General features: G+C 31.3%; 1 long non-coding RNA gene across 2 annotated transcripts; it reads right to left on the bottom strand.

Moving 5' to 3' along the window:
- Positions 1-1,269: 1,269 nt before the first annotated feature.
- On the bottom strand, positions 1,270-15,662 carry LOC122297780. Of its 2 annotated transcripts, none has more exons than XR_006238893.1 (5): positions 15,333-15,662; positions 13,166-13,272; positions 4,029-4,119; positions 1,704-1,942; positions 1,270-1,616 (listed from the first exon to the last, which is right to left on the bottom strand). It is a non-coding gene; the product is annotated as an uncharacterized LOC122297780 (long non-coding RNA). The 2 variants fall into 2 exon arrangements; XR_006238892.1 differs by having other exon boundaries at positions 13,166-13,265; positions 15,333-15,661.
- Positions 15,663-25,848: the final 10,186 nt, after the last annotated feature.

Raw genomic sequence — 25,848 nt, 5'->3', positions numbered from 1 at the left:
ACTAACTCACAAACTTGGTTCTTTACCATAAAAACTCATCTCATCCCTCATAGCAGCCAGCCATTGATTTCAAGCAGTTGAACTTAGTGTTTCCTAATAAGAAAAAGGTTTATCAAAGTCACATGGAGCACACACGAAAGATTTTCCTTCAATCTAAAAACGATGATGAGGAATGGTTCCACGTTCGTTTCTATGTAACTGACACTTTTGTAAGTCACTTTCTAGTGGTACACTCCCACTAGGAGATAAGTCACTTTTATTATCTTTTGTGAGTTTAGAAAGTGATAATTCTTCACTCTTGCTAAAAGTTGGTATAACTCCCTCAAGTTCCTGCAACTCAAAAAATTCAATATCTTTCTTTTCTTCATCAATATTGGAAAAATCATTATTGATAAATGTAACACCACATTACTCTATTCCTGTCATCCCTCCATTAGGATGTTCACCAAACATTACATAGTCCTTTGAGCTATCCAAATATCTTATCAAGATATGCCTATTTACTCTAGGGCTAAGATTTTAATATTTATGAGAAGTGGTGTGAACATAAACCAACTAAGCTCCAAGGCCGCAAATGTTCAAGATTTGACTTTTTTGTCATTTCATAACGCATATGGGGTTGAAAGAACAGCTTTAGAAAGTATACAGTTCAAAATATAGGCAATAGCTAGAAGAGCATCCCCCAAAAATGATCAAATCATCATTGATCAAACATTTCCAATAAGGTATGATTCCTCCTTTGCGCAACACCATTTTGTTATACTGTGCCAAGAATCGTTAATTGTTTCATTATCCATTTTTACTAACATAGGCCTTAAAACTCTTTAGACAAGTACTCTCAGCTCCAATCAGTTCATAGAACTTTTAAATTCAATTCTTTTTTATCCTCAACCTCAGCCATAAAGCATTTGAAGCAGTCCAATGCTTCAAAGCAAAAGAAGATCTAATACACAACTGAAACGTGAGTAATCATCTATAAAAGTGAGAAAATAAAAGGGGTCATGGCGTGCATTCACATTCATAGGGACCAAATATTAAAATGGACTAACTCTAAAAGATAAGATATCTTAGTAGTCTTTCCAAAAGACTTTCTACAAGCCTTACTAGCTAAGCAAAACTCACAAACAAGTATTCTTATATTAGCGAGAGACCCCAATAGGCCTTCTCTAGCTAGTCTAACATTCTATCTTTTCCTCTGTGGCCTAGTCTAGTATGTCATTTCAATAAATTAGAAATAACATCATTATCATTTGAAACCATAAAAGAAAATGAGAAATATCTAAATCCAACATAAAAAAAACTATTTGAGAGAAAAACATGTCCATAAAAAGCCCTATCCAAATAAAAGTCCAGCTAAGGACAATCAAAATGAAAAGTAAAACCAAGTTCCAACATAGAAATAACTGAAAATAAATTACATTGAACATCAGGTGCATAAAGCACATTATGAAGAAGTAACAAGCACCCCCAACACATCTTAAGTTGGTAGGTGCCAACTCCAAGTACTTCCTCTCGAGTTTCGTTACCCAATCTAATGAACAACCTGGCAGTTGATATTCTTCTATAATCTATAAACCCAACTCATTCTCGAACTGCATGTTTGGTTGCTCCTGTGTCTACAATTCATTCAGAGATTGAGTGAGTAAAACAAATATGTGAACAAACATAAGTAATGAGCTGTGTTTATTGGATATCTTCTTTACCTCAATGCACTCACTAGCAAAGTGCATCACTTTTCAATAGTTATAACACTTCAATTTAGAATTGTCCTTGTCAGCATGCTTGCATTTGCGGTGCATTGCTACTTTTCCATCCATTGGCCTAAGACTATTTTCCACTCTAGCAAATCTTCCATGTTGTTTGCAGTTAGGACTAAATGCCTTGCATTTCCCAGCTTAGGCAACAAGAAGAGTATTACGGTGCACATTTATGCACTCCGCCTCTAGCTCCAAATAACAAGATATATCAGAAAAAAATCATAATATTCTCACTGCATGTCAAAACAAAGATTGTACCACAACGGTAACTTGTTGTTCATCAGTGACATTACTGCTAGCAACTTTTAGATAATGAATCAGGGTAGACATCAACATTAAATACTCAATCATAGTATGATTAGGGTCCATAACATACTACTCAAACCTAAAAGTGAGAGCACAAAGCCTAATAGTTGATATCCTCCCATAGATATTTTTTTTTAGGTTTCAAATATCTTGGGCGGTTTGGCGATTCTCAAACTCCCTAATAAGATCATTTTGCATGCGGGTAAGCATGGTAAAACATGAGCACAGATTTTTCTTTACCCAAGCCTGATAGGCTTCCATATCATGACGATATTGGAAAGTATTCCCTTCCGTACGTTGTGTCATAAGGTGGGACAAACTTTCAAGGACCTCTTGTTCATTGAGCATGTATTGGATTTTCCTATACCATGTCATAGCTGGTTCCATCCAGTTTCCTTCCTTTAGTATGGTCAGCAACTACCTTTTTAGTTGCTATTATCACTACATTCATGACGCAAGATTGACATTAGCACACATTTAACTTTATTCCAAAATCTAACTAGACCATAGAATTCTTTCCTACATAGTGAGATCGAAAATTTCACAAAAAGCCACTATATAAGTCAAAATACCAAATCTAATTCATTTTGGATAAAATTTATAGAAGAATTTGGTAAAAAAAAAATACTCAACACTCATGCACATACAATCAAATATGAAAAATCCGTAATCATTGCACTAAACATATTGCGCATAGACTCCGCCCAAAGCCTCATTGGTAACTTGGTGTATCATATTAAGGTGAACTTAAAGCATATTGGTAGATGTGAAACACATCCCTTTACATGGTCTCAATAATAAAATTGCATTCCCAATATTAAATTTTCAAAGAAAATCCTATTACAAATTTTTTAAGAAAATAATAAATAAATAGAGATGCCACGTCATCAATATACGTATAAGCTACACCTTATACATTCACATAAAAATAAATATATACATTAAACATGAGCCCAAAAAATTACAAATGTCAACTCTATCAATTTTAAATAAAATACCAATGAACTCAAACATGTATCCACAAATAATCTATATAAATATTCATATAACACAGAAAACATTTGACTTGAGGAAGTATGACAAGTGTCCCAAAAAAATATATGAAGCAACTTTGAACACCATCACAAGACTACACGTGCCACACGTGACAAAAATTGGACATTGGAAGTCATCACACATGCCACCATGCTCCTCCTAGGCATGTGGGCTTTGTTTTGGCTCTAGATGTAGTTTTGCCTCTATCTCACTTATCGCAGTGGAGAGTGTCCATCACCTTTGCCTCTCATTGTGCTTTTGGACGTCCAAACACAAAGTTCAATCATTTTGATGTGTGTGGGTGTCAATACAATGAGCAAAAATGCAACCCAAGTGGAAGGGTGTCTTAAACTCTCAGTAGCTAAGAATGGAACTAGTAAACAAAATATTGTTCATCATCTTCTTCTTCAATCCAAAATTTTTTATTTTTTGGTTTTTTTATTTTTTTATTTTTTTTAATTTTGACCCCCTCAATTCAATCAGTCATAACTTACTCTTACTAAGTCTAGATTAAGCATATGATATGCTAAATTAAAGCTCATGAACTTAGCTTCTAATCATATAAGATTTATTTCCAGAAAATAACATTTGGTTGATTAAAAGTTGCCTCAAACTCACAGTCTAAACATAAACTTTAAAACTAAGGTTTTGGATTTCTTCATCTATATGCAACGAAACTTCACCAGATCGATTTAATAGACTTGTTTTTGAAATTATAAGGAATATTTTCATGTAGATAATTTAGCCTTAAACACGTCATACCATAGCCTCTAATGAAAAATTCAAAACACAAACAATCATTGCATATCATCAATTACATGCTTTCAAACCCATTCCAAAGCATCAAATAACATTTAATCATATTCATAAGGGCAAAAACAAGTAGCATAGACTCTAATACCAATGCTAAATGAGGTTAATTTGAATTACCTCAACTAGCAGAATTTGCACAAGGCCGGATCTTTGCTCGTCTTATAGCTCACGTCACTTTGTTGTTTGCATCTCTACATAGCTTAGGAGGCTATTAAAGACCCTCATTAAATTTCACGCTTCAAAATCAAGAGATCTAGATGGTTTCTCTAAGAAATTAGAGAGAGAGAGAGAGAGAGAGAGAGAGAGAGAGCGAGTTTTTCTCTTTACGTACATAGACTTTTTCCACACACCTCTTAATGTATGTAAAACTCTTATTTAAAAGTTTTATCATGTGAGGTTAACTAACTTCTCTGAAGTTAAGTGATATTAGTGAGGAGTTAATTAATTACTTCCCAACCCATGTGAACACATCATTGGTCATGGGATACCCACAACCAACATCTTTCATCATCCTAGTCTCAGCTACTAACAATGTTGCAGAGGAATTCACCTATTACAAGCAGGTAGTACAATAGCAAAATTCTCTACGCGATATGGATGTTCCCTTTTTTTTTTTTTTCTATTATAAATCCTTGTCAAGGAAATGAATTGAAAAATGGTCAAGTAATTAAACTATATTTCAATCCTATTAGCTCCAAAAAATTTTGATCTACTTTATATTTGTTGTATAAATATATAAATAAATATATATATATATATATCTTTTCACAGTTCGTAGTTGAAAGAATTAAAAAAAGTTTATGCACAATTAAATTGCAACCTGAGAAACAATTAAACTTTTTTCCTTAAATATATTCATACTTAGTCACATTTATTGATGTGGTACATTTTAAGTAATTTCATATTTCATACATAACAATTACTTATTAACATGTTATGCCATATAAACATAAATTGTGACTTGGGAAGACAAAATTTAAGAATAAAAAAAAAGTATGTCTTTCCTTTTGCCCTTTGTCATTACTCAATTACGGTCTGATTTCCCAAGTCACAATTGTTGTGACTACTGGGACCAATATTGAACCAATTCCAATCGCATATGATTGACCCAAAAGGAATCATGAGATGTTCATTTCTAAAAAGAGTTTGAAATAGATACTTATAAAGGGAATCGGGGAATCGGGATCCTAAAGTGACTGTATTATATAAATTAAATATATAAGTTACATTTAGTTCACAAAATTTTCAAGTGTGGCTTACATTTCCCAGGTCTACATAGCTTTACTTTCAATCATCATTCCGCACAGGAATCAAAATGATATCAACCTTGCAATTGAATCCCAAGTCTTACATTCAGTTTCAACATTCAGTTTCAAATTCAAATAATATCTCTTTGAATCCATTACAAATCAAAGTGTTTCTTTTTATTTACTCAAGAAGTAATCATCTTAGCTTCTAGTAATGTTGCAGATAAAATCTCGTGTTACAAGTTGGCACTTCAATGACCAAATTCTCTATGCAATCTCGGTGTTCCTTGTTCAAAGAAATGTGAGGAGATTAGAACGAGCTTTCAGAGATTATTAATACACGAACTGTAGACTTTCTGGACAAATAATTCCATGGTAGATCCTTGTCTGGGAAATGAATTGACAAGTAGCCAAGTAACTAGACTACGTTACAATCATGTTTATACCAAAATCCTTTCACTCGATTTAAATTTGATATGTATATTTCTTGGCATGACTTGTAGGTGAAAGGCATAAAAAATTCGCTGAAGTAGTATTGGCCTAACCTTCCTAGCTCAGATGACTTTAGTTTCTAGAAGTATGAGTGGATGACACATGGCACCTACTCTAGTCTAGACCCATCCGCATACTTTAACGATGAAATTACTCTTATAAGACACTTTCACTGATCTTAGTTTAGGTAGCAAAGGTTCGTTTTATAATTTTTCATGTGGTTACTGAAATGATTTGAAGGTAGTGAGAAAATTAAGATTTCTCACATGTCATCTAGTGAAAAAATTTTATATTTATGAAGTTATATTTCTCTTTCCTCTATTCGTACTATAGCAGAGCCATAGAAATGCTTAAATCATTTGTTGTTTTGATTATTTTTTTATCAATTGGTTTGACAATTGCAAATGGATACTATAAATAAGGATATTCGGGTTAGTTCTAATTGATTTTTCATACCAATTGATTTACAAGATCTTTTCCATGCTTCTTAGGATTTGAACTAGGCCCCCGGCCAAACAAACTGATAGATTTATATAATAAGTTGCAAGAAGCACTTAATGTTTATGCACAGTTGAAATGCAACTTGTGAAATGGTGGGTATCAATTGGTCGAGGCTCATCTTTGGTTTAACCAGCAAAAAAAGCGTCATGATTAGCCATATAAGTTCAACCAATGCGGTAACAATGATCAAGCATTAGTCCTTTTCCCCAATGAAAATACTATGCCCCAAATCAATGGGTATGCTTTTATTTTATTTTATTTTTTTCCCTTTGTTTGGTTTCCTTTGTTCCCTAGCCATTTTCTTTATGAGGAATGATATTTTACTTCTAAAATATTGTCATGCTTAGTGATACTTATTAATGTGACATATTTTAAATAATTCTATATATTAACTACTTAAAAAATTATCATTAAACATATATAAACAATTGTAACTTAAGGTAACAAGATTTAAAAGAAGAAATAGTATCTATTTTTTTTTGTTTTGCCCTTTTCATTTTTTTTTTCAAAATTTCCGTCCAATTTTTTTGCATACAACCTGAAATTTCATTTTAATTATAGTTGATCTTTTTGTTACTGAACCATTATTAATTCCATTATAGCCACATATTGGTTGATGCAAATCCAATCCTCCTTTTAGTACTACCAATAAAAACTATTAAATGAATTAATCTTGTTGACAAACCAAAATGCAATTTGTGGGAGAAAACATGTTAATTTATATATCATGTTTAACTCTAGAAAGTACTTGAAATAAAATTACTTTGATAGTATTATGATCATCATGAAAATCTATTTATTTGGTAGATATTAATGCTATACATAAATTTTAAATTGTCAAGCAATGAAGATGTCCACTCCATAACAATGGGTCAATTATTATTTGTTGTACTTGATGTATCTTGCATCATGTGTTAGTGGATGACATGTAGAAATAGAGGATTGTTTTCTCTTTTATCACATTGATCTAAAACTTTTGTAACATGCGAAACGCATAGATCAAAGGAGATCCAAGGATAGGGACGACGTAAGAGTCTGGAAGTCTTCTAAGAGTGAAGTACGAAATATTTGGAGGAATAGAGAAGTAGTTCAATTCAATTAGCTAAATTAGTTCAATTGATGGTGGGCTTTGGGTATGAGTTCATTTATATTTCAGTTATGTTCATTTATGCTTGTGTTATCTACTGTGGATCCTGTGAGTCACGGGCCTTAGTTTTAGTTTTGGGCAAAAACTTTTCTAGACTAATTAAGATTATTTACTTTCCTGTGTTTTGAACCCATCTAGGGTCAGCTACTCTAGAAAAGATATTTTGAGAGTTTGTAGGTGTTCAATACATCATTTTCACTTTCTAAAGATGATTATTTCTTGAATAAATAAAAAGAAACACTTTGATTTCTAATGAATTTCAAGTCATATAATTTGAAACTGAATGTAAGAACTTTATATTTTGACTCCTGTGCTGCATGATGATTGAAATTAAAGTTATGTAAACCTAGAAAATTATGTACGCCACCTTCGAAAATTTTGAGAAGTCATTATCTATTTCAAACTTTTTTTAGAGATGGACATCACATGTAAAAAAACACAGACATTTTCAAGTGTAGCGTACATTTTTCAAGTCTACATAGCTCTAATTTCAATCATCATGAGGCACATGAATTAAAATATAAAGTTCTTACATTCAGTTTCAAATTATATGACTTGGAAATAATTAGAAATCAAAGTGTTTCTTTTTATTTATTCAAGAAATAACCATCTTCAAAAAGTGAAAATGATATCTTGAACACCTACAAACTCTCAAAATATCCTTTCTAGAGTAGCTGACCCTAGATGGGTCGAAAACACAGAAAATTAAATAAATCCTAACTAGTCCAAAAAAGGTATCAGCCTAAAACTAAAACTAGGACCTATGACTCAGAGGACCCATAGTAGATAATACAAGCATAAAGAGACATAACTAAAACATAAATGAACTCAGACCCACGGCCTACCAGCAACTGAACTGATTTAGCTAATTGAATTAAACTTCCTTTATACTCCTCCCAACACTTCATACTTCACTCTTAGAAGACATCCAAACCCTTCCGTCGTCCCTATCTTTAGATATCCTTTAATCTATGCGTTCAGCATGTTACAAAAGTTTTGGATCAACGTGATAAAAGAGAAAACAATCATCTATTTCTAAATGTCATCCACTAACACATGATGCAAGATACATCTAGTAGAACAAATAATAATTGATCCATTGTTATAGAGTGGACATCTTCATTGCTTGACAATTTAAAATTTATGTATAGCATTAATATCTACCAAATAAATAGATTCTCATGATAATCATACTACTATCAAAGTAATTTTATTTCAAGTACTTTCTAGAGTTAAACATGACATATAAATTCATATATTTTCTCCCACAAATTACATTTTGGTATCCTAATAAGATTAATTCATTTGATAGTTTTTATTGGTAATACTAAAAGGAGGATTGGATTTGCATTAAACATTATGTGGCTTTAATGGAATAAACAATGGTCTAGTAGTCACATTACTCCAATAACAAAAAGAACAACTACAATTAAAATGAAATTTCAAGTTACATGCAAAAAATAAATAAATAAATGATTGGACAGAAATTTGAAAATAATGAAAAGGGCAAAAAATAAATAAATAAATAAATACTATTTCTTCTTTTAAATCTTGTCACTTTAAGTTACAATTACAATTGTTTATATATGTTCAATGATAAGTTTTTAAGTAGTTAAAATATAAAATTATTTAAAATATGTCACATCAATAAATATCATTAAGAATGACAATGTTTTAGAAGTAAAATATCAATACTCATAAAGAAAATGGCTAGGGAACAAAAGAAACCAAACAAAGGGTAAAAGAGAAAATAAAAGCATACACATTGTTTTGGCGCATAGTATTTTCGTTGGGGAAATGGACCAATGCTTGATCGTTGTTACCGCATTTGTTGAACTTACATGGACTATCACAATGCTTCTTTTGCCGGTCAAAGCAAAGATAAACCTCGACCAACTGTTACCCACCGTTTCGCAAGTTAGTGCTTCTTGTAACTTATTATATAAATCTATAAGTTTGTATGGCCGAGGGCCTAGTCCAAATCCTAAACAATATGGAAAAGAACTTGTAAAACAATTGGTAAGAAAAATAAAGTGGCACTAGCCCAAATATCCTTATTTAAGTACCCATTTGTAATTGTCAAAGCAAATGATAAAAAATAAAAAATAAAAATTGAAACAACAAATGATTTGAGCATTTATATGACTACTTTAGTACAAACAGAGGAAAGATAAGTATAACTCTATAAATATAAAAAATTTTCACTAGATGGCATGTAAATTTTCTCACTATCTTCAAATCATTCGAGTAACCAAATGTGAAATTAAACGAACATTTGCTACCTAAACCAAGATCAGTTGGAAGGCGTCATATAAGAGTAATTGCATCGTTGAAGTATGTGGATGGGTCTACACCAGAGCAAGTGCCATGTGTCACCAGCTCGTACTTCCAGAAGCTAAAGTCATCTAAGCCAAGAAGGTTAGGCCAGTACTATTTCAGCAAATTTTTTTATACCTTTCACCTACAAGTCATGCCAAGAAATATACATAACAACTTTAAACCGAGTGAAAATATTTTAGAGTAAACATAATTGTAACGTAGTCTAATTACCTAGCCACTTGTCAATTTCTTTCCCAGACAAAGATCTACCACGGAATTATTTGCCTAGAAAGGCCACATTCCGTATATTAAAAATCTCTGATAGTTCGTTTTAATCTCGCGTTTTTTTTAACAAGGAACACCTAGATTGCATAGAAAATTTGACCATTAAAGTGCCAACTTGTAATATGAGAATTCATCTGCAACATTGTTAGAAGCTAAGACTAGAATGATGAAAATAAATAAAAGAGACATTTTGACTCCCAATCACAAGTTATTCTGCTTTCAAAATTCAAACACTAAGCTCATATTTATAGAGGGATGACCTTGGGTTATAACCCCCACCAAAATATGATGGCAAACCAACGCTAGCAGTAGTACTCTTACCTTTTGTAAGGTGAAAAACTTATTTAAATCTTAATTAGAGCCATTAAGAAGGCTTAGTATAGAGCTCTGACCTTTCTTAATAAGGAAAAGCAAATAAAAGAAGACTAATATGACCACAAGGAAGAAAAAGGGAATGGAGTTCCAATTTCTAGCAATAGCAAAAGAGGAAGGCAGCAGCCTTTGGAGGGGCCTAAAAGAATTCTATTTATGATTTGGTGGAACCCATTTTTGGGCCTTTGCATCTTTTAAAAAACTTGATGGGAAGTTTTGATAGGGCACATAGATGGAAAATTAACCATTCTATAAGGTATAACCTTTCTGCGATTTATTGTGCATAGTAAAACAACCTTTTTGGGCCATTTCTTAAAAAGCCGAAAGCAAAAAGTTGTGTAGACTTGATTTTGGTACATAAGTAGTGTTCAGGAGGGAAAGGCCATGCATGTGGAAATGTCCCAGTCCATTTTTCACAACCAGGTCATGCAATCCTCACAGTCCCGACAAACTTTCTTACTTTCAGTTGTCAATGTGTTCCCTTACCTTGATATCCATGATGTCTGTTTTTTTTCCTTTGCTTTTTGTTTGAATCAATCAAATAAGTCATGGGTTTCATCAACCCACAACCAAAAACACGGTACGAGCAAAATCCTGTATCAACTGTTTGTGTGTACCAAAGCATGTGTGTGTAGGAGAGGAGAGAAAGAGGGAGAACTAAAAGTGAAGATCTAACAAAACTAATCAGGTTCTAAAGCTACTCCAGAAGAGTGCACACAAAAGAACAACTTTTGTTTGTCTGTTTGTTTTTTTTTTTTTTTTTTTTTTTTTTAGAATGAAACCCAACTTTTGTTGAAATAGATGAGAATACCATAAAATTCTAGAACAATCAACAAAGCCAAATGGAGAAGAATAGAGAGAGAGGGGGGAGGAAGGGATTAGGGAGATACCACAAGGAAATTGCAAAATGAAATAAAAAGCACAATGAACCAGCTCAAAGCACAAATTAGAGTCGAAGCCAAAATGGAAGTTAGACATAAGCATTGCCTTCTAGAAATGTAGCTGCGAAAGCAAGACTAGTGAACAACAAGAACAAAGTAGCAAGCGAAAGTGTGATTTTCACTTCCATAGCATAGCACTGGGAAGAGAGAGAGAGAGAGCTGTAATGAATTTGGTGTGAGAGAAAGATGAGTTCTTGGATGCCAACTCTAATATTTATAGGGGAAATGGAAAAAGGTGAGGATCAGAAAATGGTGGCTTTTGGTCCAAGGGCAACTGAGACTATGAGAGAAGAGGGGATGGCATGTGCGTGAAGGAGCCAAACGAGAGATAAGAGGGTAGAAGGTGGGAAACAAACTACGTGTACTTGGGTAGTAGACAGATAGCAATGGCTAGAACATTGGCATTGGATTAGCCATCCCAACTTTAAAATTTGAATAATACATAAATTTTTTGCTTTTAGCTAATCAATCAAAACTTGAAGTTTACATTAGATTAGCTATCACTTTCTATAATAATAAAATATTATTATTTATTATTATTTATATTTCTTTAATTATTTTTCATTTTTTATTTGTTAAAGATTTTTTATTTTTACTTTTATAGTCAATTAGAGAAACAACAACATAGAGATGCTAACTATCATGGGATTGACAGCTTTTGGATGCACGTTCATTTTTTATGCATCAAGAAATTGCCTGACAATTTTTGGACATTCACAATGCTATGGGGAAGAAGTTATCCAATTTAAGTAAATTTACTGATCACTCACTAAATTTACAAGTAAATTGTTAGCCTATATGAGTTATTTGTGAAAATAAATTTACAACTTAAACTTACAACAAACACAAACACATATAACAAACAATCGCTTCTGTTATAAAAATTTTAAAACATGGATTGGCTATAAGAATGGAATAAAAGGACACTTGAAACTTACAGCAAACATTTGAAGAAGACAAGATTCTCCAATACCAGAATCCCCAATGAGCAAAAGCTTAAACTCAAAAGACACTTTAATAAGAAAATATCATGGGAGAAAATAAGTAGCATGTTACTCCAATTTTAAAAAGAAAACATAGATAAAAAGCCATAAAGCTGATCATAAGCAAATGAATTACACTGCAACACATGCATAGATTGCCTTCAAAACCAAAATTAAATTTCATGCGTACTACCGTAGCCAATGAATTCATACAACCATAGTCAAATCATAGCAATCACAATACTCAAAAGACCTCAATCAAACTCGTCAACTACCATCTATGTCCTCATTTCTTTGTCGATAAAATTCAGAATGCAACTCTTCATAACAAATGTAAATCACTCCTAAAATTGGAATGCTCCCATACTCATATCAATTTTCATTAGGCTTTTCCTGAATAATATTTTGTGGGTATGGCCACTAGAATTTTCCATATTTTGTGCTTATGCCCACTAGAATTTTCCAAACGAAACATCTCATTCTAAATAAATGGGATAGTTATGAAGAGCATTCTCGCTTGAGAAATTTGGGGCTTTTGTGATTTTATTCAAAGACAGTGAGAGACGTTGTTGGGTTTCAATGATTTTCTTTTTTTACGACAATGCAGGATCCAACTTGAGAAATTTGGAGGCTTTTGTTGGTTTTTTTTTTTTTTTTTTTTTTTTGGTGTTTATGAGTGGTTGAGGAGGGTTTGTGTCTTGTCCTTCAGGGCTAGCTTATTAATTTTAGGAGAAATGAATGAGAGAATCTGGGGAAAGCATCATAGTGTTTGGCCATTACTATATAGAAGCGGACACATAGTCCTAGTGCTTGTGTTGGGATTTTCTTTCAGCTTTTTTATTGAAACCACATGTAAGAAAAACTTGGAACAAAAAGAGAAAATATGGATAAAGACCATATCTAGTCAGGATTCATGATTTGAAATGACAGTACTGAAACTGAAAGAGAAATAGAGTAGAAAGCTCACTTGTGAAATGTCGACAGGCAATTGTCTTTGATCCAAGAGCTCGACGAGGACAGGCTGCCGATGAGGACGAAGTGGCAACAATGTTGTTTATGGCTCTGAACTATTGTCTTCGACGGAGGTGTTTATGGCAATGGGGAGGAGCCGGGGAGACAAAACATATATAAGAGGAAGAGAACAGACCCAAGCCGCAGGAAAGAAACGAAATAAGATTTCAGGAAATCATTAAAAATAAATAAATAAAATAAAATAAAATTACACAAAAATAATCACACAAACTGACGTGATTTCATATGATTCATCAAATTATAAAGTTACTTTTATTGTAAAGTAAATCTAACTAATCAGATAAAAATATGTCAATTTATAAGATTAGTTTTATATAATTTCTTTGTAGTTATAGTAGTTTTAAAAAATAAGTAATGCTATTTTTTTTTAAGTAAAGTTTATTATTAAAAAAAAAATTTATATTAATTATGAAGAGAATAAATTTACTGTAGCTAATATGTTAAATGAGTTTCATCTAACTAATCCAACGTGGCCCAAATTCTGGTGTGATTAGCTATATGAATTAATATAGCTGTACTGCTATTTGATTAATCCAATACCAATATTCTATAATTTCATTAACCAGTGATCTATAAATTCTTTTCATAGTTTGGTGGAGTTATAGCCCAACATAAAAATATCGGTAATTAAATAAATTATTCTTTGTTTTGTCAAGTTGTTTTAATGATTTATATGGATGCAATTTCATATAGCAATGCTCGATCCCTATTAAAAAAATTAATATAATTATAGTATCTCAATTTGAATAGAATGGCAGGTTTTAGAAAAAAATTAAAAAGTAAAAAAAAAAATTAGAAAAGCTTAATTTTATAAATTGAATATAATTTTCTATTTTTTCTTAAAAGTTTGTAAAAAAGTGGTCCAGTGCACACCTAACACATCTAGTATTGTGTGAGTCAAGTACAATTTGCAATGGCGTTTTCTCAAAAAAAGTGCATCATTGAAGTACGCGGATGGCTCCAGTTAGAAGTGCTCAGAACAGATGCCATGTTTTGCCCACACGTACTTTCAGAAATTAAAATCGTCCGAGCAAGAAGTTTAACCCAATATTAATTTTAATTGTTTCAACCAATTTTTTTATACCCTTCACTACAAATCATATAAAAAAATATACATAATAAGAGTAGTGTTACTCCGTCGTTCAGAATGTAACGCTCAAGCTGATTGCTAAGCAGTATTTTTTTAATATATTTAAATATTTTAAAAAATAAAAAAATACATCAATATATTTAAAATCATTTTTTTAATAACTAAGTAAAAAATAATAATAAAAAAATAATAATAAATTGTGACCAGAAGTTACTTTGAGGGGGCTAGAGGAGAGGGCATAGTAGTATTTTCCTACATAACAAATATAAACGGAATGAACTAATTTTGGAACAAACAAGATTGTAATGTTGTTTAATAACTTAGCTACTTATAAATTCATTTCCTGAACAAGGCCAAAACCCATGTATCATGATTTTATGATAGTTCGTTTTAATGTCGTCACTTTTCTTGAAATAAGGAACACCTATACTGCATAGAAATTTTGGTTATGGGAGTGCTAACTTGTAATAGGAATGATTTTCTGCCTAACCTATTTAAAAATAGTGAGCACTCTAACAAAACAGAAAACCTACCTCAAAAAAAAAAAAAAAACCAACTACATTCGGTGGGTATTAGGCATGCTTATGAAATACAATTAGTTCATTCCGTTTATATTAGGCTGTTTTATAATTAAGAGACAATGAGAGACGTTGTTGGATTTCAATGATTTTCTTTTTTTACCACAATGCAGGATTCAGCTTGAGAAATTTGGGGGCTTTTTGGCTTTTTTTTTTTTTTTTTTTTTGAGTGGTTGAGGAGAGTTATTAATTGTAAGAGAAATGAATGAGAATCCAAAGAAAGCGTGGTAGTGTTTGGCCATTATTGCAGAGAAGCGGACGCATAGGCCCGGTGGTTGTGTTGGGATTTTCTTTTAGTTTTTTTTATTGGAACCCCATGTGAGAAAAACTTGGAACAAAGAGAAAGAATATGGATAAAAAATCATATCTAGTTGGGATTCATGATTTGAAACGATAGTACCGAAACCGAAAAAGAAATAGAGTAAAAAACTCACCTGTAAAATGTTGACGGGCACTTATCTTTGATGGAGGAGCTCAACGGGACGAACTGCCGACGAGGATGAAGTAGCGATGATGTTGTTTATGGCTCTGAAGTATTGTCTTCGACGGAAGTGTTAATGGCTACGGAGAGGAGCTGGTGTGAGAGAAAGACGAGTTCTTGGATGCCAGACGAGTTCTTGGATGCCAGGTCTAATATTCACAAGGGAAATGGTAAAAAGTGGGGATCAGGAAATGGCAGCTTTTGGTCGAAGAGGACAACTGAGATAATTATGAGAGAAGAGGGGCTGGCAAGTGCGTGTAGGAGCCAAACGGGAAATAGAGGGTAGGAGGCAAAAAAAAAACGAGGTGAACTTGGGTAGTTGACAGGTAGCATTAATGGTTAGTTAGAGCACTCTTATCTTTTAAAATATATTATTAAATTTTTTTATTTTATATATTAATTTATCTACTTTTTTAAAAATAAAAAAGTATACAAACGAAGAAGAAATAATTAAAAAAATTTATAACTGCAAATAAATGTAGTGATAACATTGTAAATAATTGAAAAATACAGATAGAATAAAACATATGTTAGAGCACTCCCAATAAATTTTTTATTCTTTCTTTTAAAATATATCATTAAAATTTATTTTTTTTATTTTACATACTCATTTTTACAATATATCATACATCAACTTATCTATTTTTTCTTCATATCATTTAAATATTATACTTTTTAATTTATTTTATTCATTTTAAATAAAGTATAAAGTAAAAAGTAGATAAAGTAATGAATAAAGAGTAAAATGTAGAAAGAGATATTAATTAAATATTTATACATATGTGAGCAGTGTTCTATAAATGTAAAGTAGGTGATGTAGCAAATTGTATATTAGAAATAAAATACATAATTCATTAGATGGCTATTTTAAACTGTTTTCTTTAAATTTTACAAAAATATAAAGTTTACATAACCTATTATGAGTGCTCTTAATTGTCACTTTTACACTCCTATTCTTCAAATTATACAAAAAAAAAAAAAAAAAAAGGGGGGGGGATTTTATATTACTTGTTGAGTGCACTAACAGTCTCATTAGTGTACTAACAAAATTAATATTAAAAAATTATATTATAATATTATTTTATTCAACTTTTAATAAAATATTTTATCTCATTTCATTTAATTTGTATAACTAAACAAGGCGTAATCACAAATTACAAATTTAGCTTAAGACTTGATCAATATGTCTTTTTTTTTTCACCTCTCAATTCGTCCATATTCGTGGATTATACATTGACAGTGGAGCAGACCTCCATCATTCTTTGGATATTAATCTATTAAATAATAAATAAATAAAACTCTATTAAATAACTAATAAGGATTACTTGTGACAGAATATAAATTGTGAACTTCAGAGAGAGAAACAAAATGTTAGATGGTTTTCTAGAATATATACATGTCTCTAATGTTGATAAGGGGGATATAAAGATAATGAAGGCAAATATAAAACAAAAACTCTACGTGAAGTCACTCTTACGTATTTCTTATATATTCTATTAATGTGATTAGTTACGTTACTTTCAAATAAAAAATAAAATAATAATTCAACTTTTTGAAATCTTTAAACAAAAATAATCTTATAAAATTATATTTTAATAATATTTTAACTTTATAATATTTTTATTTAATTTTTTCTCTTTTATTTTTAAAAATTTTAAAAATATTCAACAGATTCTCACTGTCATTTATATATCATATTCTTACTATTTAAAAAATTCTTTATCACATTTAATTTCATAAATATTCGATTACTTTATTTGTTAAAAAAATCCTTATAAGACGATAATAATTCTAAAAAATTTTGCTAAAAGAATTTTATTATATATAAATAAAATTACGTATTAATTTAAATATTAATATTAATTCATTCATATTTAAAATTTAAATTAATATTATTTTTAATAAAATTTAATTTTTAACTAATTATATTAAATTAATACATATATTAATACACAATTACAATTACAATTACGACTAAATTTTTCGTTATCCAAAATCACCAAAGACTACCACCGCGGGAAAAGCTGCTTAATTGTCCACTGCTTTTCCTGACAAGATTCCAACTACTCCGCTCCAATGTTAAGTTTACCTCCACGTTGCATCTTGCCCATACCTGCATTTATTACCCCATACTTGCATTTATCACTTTATTTCCCTCTACTAACATTATTTCATTACGTTGCACTTGCTCACTTTATTACGTCCATTACCCTTTTAGTAAAGTCCATTACCCTTTTAGTGTATATATGTTGACAAGGGAGATATAAATGTAATGAAGACAAAACTAAAAAATTAATACATTTAAGAATGAAGTTTTGAATTTTAAATCTCTATTTTAAAATTTTCGTTTAGTTACACAAAAGTTTCGTTTAATTACACAAATTATTATTATTTTAAATAATAATAAAATATTATTATAATATAATTTTTTAATATTAATTTTATATTAAGATTTTAAAAAAAATAAATTATTTATTATATTTTATATAGAGATTTAAAAAAATTATAATAATGAATTGAGATGAGATGTGAAGAGATTTTTATTTTTGATTAACCCAGCAGAATTGATTTATCAATTATATCAATCAAACTACATGCCTTTAATAATAGAAGCATCTTTTAAATGATAAACATTTTAGCAAGAATAATGATAAGATTACTATTTTATTATTATTTATTTATTACTTTTTAATATTTAATTTTTTTGTAATTTTTTTATTTTATTTAATGATTAAGTAAGTGACTATTAATAAAATTATATATTTTTTTAATTTTTTTCTTAATTATTAAGGATATTAAAAAAAATACTTAAAAATAATAAAAAGATAAAAAAAAACTTTAAATACATTATAAATAATAAATATATACTAATAAAATAATATTCCTATCACTACCCTTCTACCAAAACCTAACTACGTGCTCCCATAATATATTTTTTGCAGCATTAATGTATAAAACTTTTTATGGAAAATATTTTATTTTGTTGCATTGAAAAGACGAGTGGTTGGTACACGTCAGTATCACATAATGTTTGGAAACATTCAAAACAAAATTTAGAATAGCAATACGTGACATCACTCATAAAATCAACATGAATACGTCAAAGGATTAGTGAATTAAATAATAGTGAGGTATATTGTGAACGGTAATAATAAATTAGGTAAAACAATAATAAAATATTAAATAATAATAAATAATTAATAATAATAATAATAAAATATGTAAAAATTAATAATAAAATAATAAATAATAATAGAATATGTTGAAAAGTGTTGAGGTATTCTAGACATCCAAACACAATTAATATAAATATGCTCAAATCACATTTTATTAATTCGTTAAAATACAATTAATAATAGAGTAAATATCCTTAACCTCGCATCACAACATAATAATCCGTATAAATTTTATCTCAAAATAATTTTAATATTTTAAATACAATCGCGAATTTAATAAAAGGCATCATTCATTTCCTAATTTTTTTCAATCCTACTAAATATGACAAATTGACAATGACCATTATGTCTTCTTTTTTAGTTCTCAACAATTAAATTACCATTAAATTTAAACACGAGTAATGATGATACACCTATAAGTATTTTACATCGTCTCATTCTCAAACAATCAATGAAATTGTGCCATGCTATTAAAAGTAAATTTTAATGTGACAAAACTATCGTTTATTTTACATAGAGTTGTCAAATAGTTATAAAATAGTCGGAGGTAAATTATTTTTCCTAACAAAATGATAGAAAAGTTAACGAGTAATATTATATACACTTATTTTTATATATTTTTTATACATTTCATTAATATGATTAGTCGCATTAATTATTTTTTAATATACAACTAATCATATCATTAAAATATATAAAAAAATACGTAAAAATAATTATACATAAAATTTTTAAAAGTTAATATATGTGATACTATTATGTCTTCGTATAAGAAAAAGAAATATATGTTTGAATCATTTTAAAGCGCTTCACTTATGCACTTGAATAGCATAATTTCAATCGCGAAGTTTTATGCATGAAATATCACATCTCAAACATTCTAATTTCACTGCCATCGTGGAGTACAAAATGCAGACAAACTTGAATGATGTGTAATTTTACCTGTGCCAATTATATAATTTAATAAGAATTAATATTTACAGTTATGAGTATATAACCGTTATATAATTATTTTTAAAAAAATAAATAAATATAATAATCACATAAAATGAAAATTAATTTTTTAATAATAAATTTTATTCTTTTTTAAAATAATTATACAAAACTTATATATTTTACAACTATCTATAATATTACTCGATCGCGTATTTACATCCCGCAAGCGCATAGCCTTTGGAAATACCATCTTGACGCCATTTTACGAAACTTTCCCGATTTCTTGTCCATAAAAAAAAATAATAATAATCCTCTATGTCTACTTGTCTTCTACTAACACATTCAGGATGTTAATTTCTATATATTCGATAGGTAATTACATTCATTCATTTAGAAAATTAATATAAAATAAGACGAATGATGAAGATAATAATAATAATAATGATAAAATAATTAAGATTATAAAAAGACGTTCTCAGTCTTCTCTCTATATCTCCTAGAGACCTAGGTATTTTCAGAGGAGAAGTTTTTCAGAGGAGAAGTTTTGAGTTAATAATAATAATAATAATAAAATAATTAAGATTATAAAAAGACATTCTTAGTCTTCTCTCTGAATCTCCTAGAGACCTAGGCATTTTCAGAGGAGAAGTTTTGAGTTTGTCCGCGTGGGTGAGGTGCACTTTGTAGTGTGTTCTCAGAGGAGTTGTGTTTTAGTGTGTGTGAGGTATTCTTGTTAGGGTGGTCATGGAGGAGTTAGAATCGAGATAGAAAAAGTTGAGATTGTCTGTGGATGAGGAGGCAATTCTAGATTTCTCTAGAGGGGATAGCGAGGATGTTCAGCGGAAGGGACAGAGAAGCTTAATTGGGAAAGTCTGTTCTAAACGTGCAGTTGGGAAGGAAATTATAGCCAATGCTATGGAGCAAATATGACGTATTAGCAGGAAAGCAGAATTCCAGGAAGTTGCACCAAATACTTTTGTGCTTACTTTTGCTACTCATGCTGATAAGGATAGAATGCTTGATGGAAGACCTTGGCTTTTTGATAATGCATTATTTGCGTTAAGGCTGTATGATGGCGTTATGCAACCATCTCAAATACAATTTGTTTCTGAAGTTTTTTTGCTGTAGATTCATAACTTGCCACTTAATCAGATGACAAGAGATTATGGTCTATTAATAAAAGAAAATGGATGGGTTAAGTTGTAACAGCACGGCATTCTTGACTCACTTATCATGCCAAATACTGATACTAGAACCAAATCCCACTCTCCATAAACTTCCTGCCTTGATCAATTCTATTGATGACCACAGGCTTTGCCAAACCATAGATGAATTGGTTCCCTTTTTTGCATTTAGTATAGTGCCCCTCTTGAAGTACTTTTGTTTTAAGAGTTGTGCAACCAATGAATTTGGATTATTGAGAACTCTCCATACTTGCTTAGCCAACATGGCTTTATTAAAGGATTCCAAATCTCTAAAACCCAAACCCCCATCCTTTTTAGAAACTCTCATACTTGTCCAAGACTTCCATTGAAGTTTCTGTTTGTCATTGCTACTTCCCCACCAAAATTTTACCATCATCGAATTTATTTCTTGCAGCAACTTCTTTGACAACTTAAATACACTCATAGTATAAATGGGTATTGCTTGAATTACTGCTTTTAGTAATACTTCCTTTTCTGCTTGTGATAGGAAAGTGTTCTTCCAGCTTGAGATTATGGTCCAAATCATTTCTTTAATAGATCTGAAAGATTGGTATTTAGAACTTCCAACTGTAGTTGGTAATCCTAAATACCTCCCATAGTTGTTATCTGCTGACACCTCTACTGCATTAACAATTTCCTGCTTTCTGTTTGTACTAGTATTGGAACTGAAAAAAACAATTGTTTTATCTCGGTTCAAACACTGTCGATAGGCCTTTTCATACACCTAAAGTAAACCTTGAAGCTTTTGCCACCCCTCAATAGTTGCTCTACAAAAAGCACCCTCCTTCATTGTTAAGTTTACCTCATGATTAAGTCAAATACTCTTACTTCATGATTAGGTTATACACTTTACAAATAATTGCAGAAGCTCTTCCTTTGTCTATAAAAAGCCTAGTTTTGGAAGAGGGCATCTCTTTAGAATGCCTTGGAGCACCCTTCTTGCTTCATATTGCCTTATAATCTAGTAACTCTATTTCTTTAGCTATTTTGATAATATTTTGTAAGTTGTTTTATTTTAAATAAACAACTATGACTTCTCTTATGTTGGGGGATTTTCATTAGGAGCCTAAGGGCCATGGGGGCCAGCCCAGGCCCAGCATGAAGCATGTTCCCCATATTCTAGATAGTCCATAATGGCCCGACCCAAACCTGTAGAAGCCTACCAACGACTCGAGAAGAACCCATGACCCAAGCAAATTGGGCATAACTATCCGAGTCGAGATGGGACGTTACAAAAGAAGTGCTAGAAGCCAGATAGGAGGAAGAAGAAGGAAGCATGCCAAGGGGAAGGGACTAAACTCCAAAGCAGTACCAGGAGACCACGCTATATTAAATGAATTCACTAGATAACCACACCGCATTAATGACTGATACCAGAGGGCCACGCTGTATTAAAGACGGCATGGCGGAGGGAACTTCGAGAGGACTTTCTTCCCCTAAGCTGCAAGGTATGGCCTCCTAACTCTTCAGGCCAAATATAAAAGGCCCCTTTGACTACTAGGTAAAGGATCAAGTCCTCCTACTAAAACACTGGCATTCACTATCTTCTTACTTCCCCACTGCTTAGTAAGCTGTGACTAATTTAGGCATCAGAGATTACTCGGGCCACCCTATGGCCACCATTCCCAATCCCTTCTTCTGTTGTAGGCCCAAGAAACATAAGACCCATACCGTTGAAAGCCAAGCCTAATTGTGCACGTAACACGTCATTAATAGTTGGCGTTGTCTGTAGGATACAAAAAATATAAAAGAAAACGTGTCATTCATATGCTTGCAAGGACTCATTCTCAGTTGGTACGGGGACCATGAAGAAGAGACCACAGTCAACATGGAAATGAGGTTGGCAGTCATGGAATAGCTCGTTGAAAAGCTCACTAATGAGATGGATGTTCTCCACGAAGAGAACCAATTCCTCAAGGACAATCTTCAAGAGTCAGCACATCACAAAGATCCAAGTGCCAGCGAGCACTAGGAGTCTTGGAGGGAAGATGAAGGTGACAATGACCAAGAGGAAAGGAAACACATGCAAGACAAGCTACGCAACTTCAAGGGAAAGTATGAGGAAATGATGAGAAAGATGGGGAGCTCATCTATAGTAGTTCAACTACTCGTTAGTACAAGTTTGCCCTACAACGCAAAGGTAATGGCAATTCCATTTACCACTAAAATTCTGGTTTCCACTCATGGAGGCGTATGATAGGACTAGGGACCTAGTTGAGCATTTCGAAACCTTCAAGGCTCACATGACGTTGCATGGATTTCCAGGGAGGTAGCTTGCAAAGCCTTCCTGATAACTATAAAGGGATCAGCGAGGATATGGTTCGGCTCCCTAGCGCCTGGCTCCATTGGAAAAAGGGCACAAAGCATAGAGCATGAGATAGGGAAAAACCTCAGAGAAAAGTTTCTGCAGTAGCTCAGCCTTCTACTCCAAAGTCTCCTCTTGCCAAGTCTTACCTTTGAGCCGAGGGGAGATTGGAACGGTTTTGCCTACGACCTCCAAAGAATGCAATTCTACTCTTATCGACTAGTCCAAAACTTCCTTGCAGGGCCCACAGCTAAAAGAAGTAAGAGTACCCTCACTCACCATCCTCGCCCCCAAGGCTATGCCGGTCCCCCTCCTTGGGACTCCCCACTATTGTCGCGGCCCCTCTAAGAGTCAACAGGGTAGGAACACCAGGCTCAGCAGCCAACTGGTCGCCTTTGGTTACACAGAAATTTGTGTTCACCATCAGCCCGAAAACAGTAGCAACAAACATAGCATCACCTGCAATGATTTCATCACAAGGAGACCTCCTAGCAGAAGTACCCTCATCGGTAGGCTCCAAGTCGACCCCGAGATGGCTTGAGACTTCCTCGAACTCAAAAGCCTCAGCCAGGGATTGAGTAGTGGATGATAAGGAAGGAGACATCTCCACATTCAGTTTCGGGGGCTGAACAATTTTATGCTTAGTCATTCTTAATTTCACTGCCATCGTGGAGTACAAAATGTATACAAACTTGAATGATGTGTAATTTTGCATGTGCCAATTAATAATTTAAAATTAAGTTTTTAATAGTGGACCATTGCAAGTGCACAGTATCGTAATTTTATAGTAAAGTGATGAGAAGAGTATCATCCTTAGAAATTAATAACTTACTTTTAACAAATATCGAAATTATACTAATCTTGACTTTATTTAGAAAAGTCACTAAGATTTTTCTAATTGCAATTTAAAATAAAATCAATTCAAATAAAATATTTAAAGGAAAAGAAAACTGTTGCTCGAAGATCAAATTAATAGGAGAGTAAACTTCTAGGAAATCGATTTCACATAATCTCTCACTATACTTTACTGATTTAACTAATTGAATTCAATTCTCTTTGTTTGTTAGCAAATCTCCAACTCATCCAAAAGTCTCTTTGGATAGTCAATTGAAAATTATTCTTATTCATCATTTTATACAAAAGTATGCAAATTAATAAAATAAGAAAACATTAAGACCAATGATTTTAATACTAAATATGTTCATACAAGTCTTTCGATCTTTATATTTACCTATGCCGAAATATTCAAGATCTATCCTATTATTCCCTTTTTCGATAGCAAATCACATAATAACCGTCCTTTCTACTTTTTATTTTATTTTATTTTTTTTATGATTCCTTCAAATTTTCAGTCCCTTTTCGTCTTCATATTTTTCATTCATTTTCAAACTTTTTTTTTTTCATTATTTTAAATTATAAAATCTGCTTGTATTTTCAAAAACCTTGATTTCCTCTTCAACATCGTATGTTTCTTCAATTTTTAATTTCAACTTGATTTTTATCCTCAAAATAATTCTGATGACCAACTCTCATATTCAGATAAATCTTCATTTGAATGAGAGAGAGAGTCCTTAAATAATAAGCTTCTAAAATTTAGATTTTTATTTTCTTCAAAACTAAAATAAAATTTAAATAATAACAATGAAGCATAAAATAAAAAAATAAATAAATAAAATTAGACAGTTTAAAGTTAAAAAGTCATAAAATATACTAAATTATATAAGTCATCAATCATACTAGATCTTTTTCAAAATGACAGCATGGCTTTGCATACTTGACAACCATATATATATAATATTATTTGATCGCATATTTACATCTCACAAGCGCATAGCCTTTAGCAATACCATCTTGACGCCATTTTACGAAACCTTCCCGACTTCGTGTCCAAAATAGAGAAAACAATCCTCTATTTCTGCTTGTCATCTACTAACACATGCAGGATGTTAATTTCTATATATTCGATATGTAACATTCATTCATTTAGAAAAATAATAAAAAATAAGACGAATGATAAAGATTGTAAAATAATAATAATAATAATAATAATAATAATAATAATTAAGATTATAAAAAGACATGCTCCAAGTTATAATTGGCCCTAGCATCAACTGGAAGTCTGGAACAAATAATAATGGATCTGTTGTCATCGGGACATTTTTATTGCTCGACACATTAGTCACATTACTGTTGTAATAAAAAAGAAAAAGAAAAGGACAACTGTAATTAAATTGAAATTATGGCTTACATGCAAAAACTTGGACTGAAATTTGAAGAAATAAAAATTATATGTCTAGTCATTTTTGTATATATATTTTTTGAATATTTTATTAATATAATTGACTATGTAATTATTTTTTAATATAAAATAATTATTTTAACCAATCATATCAATAAAATATATAAAAATAATTATAAAAAATTAGAAGTACTAAATATTATTTTTCACGAGAAAAATGCTACCAGGCACGACACTTCTAAAATGCAAAAGGTCACACCTTATGAAATGTCCAATTTACCCTCAAGACACAATCTCATGTATTTTCAGACCATCCTCACCCACAATCATCAGTCGTATTTCTCATCCAAGCATCATACCCTTCTCGGCCGGCTGCTGCACCCACATTTGCTCTATTTTTGCACACACAAAAACACTGCAAATCTTGGCCAACTTTTGCCCTGCATTTCTTTCCAATTTTTTTTTTTTTTCCTAAGATGCAGAATGCCTAAAATATACACATCTTATTATTATAATTTTATCAAATTTTCACATAAAATATAATAAATAAATCAATTTTTTTAAATTTTAAAACAATAATAATATTAAAAAATAATATTCTAAAAATA

This window comes from Carya illinoinensis, chromosome 15, assembly GCF_018687715.1.
Source record: "Carya illinoinensis cultivar Pawnee chromosome 15, C.illinoinensisPawnee_v1, whole genome shotgun sequence".
Classification (NCBI taxonomy): Eukaryota; Viridiplantae; Streptophyta; class Magnoliopsida; order Fagales; family Juglandaceae; genus Carya; species Carya illinoinensis.
This window is presented reverse-complemented; position numbering and strand designations above follow the sequence as displayed.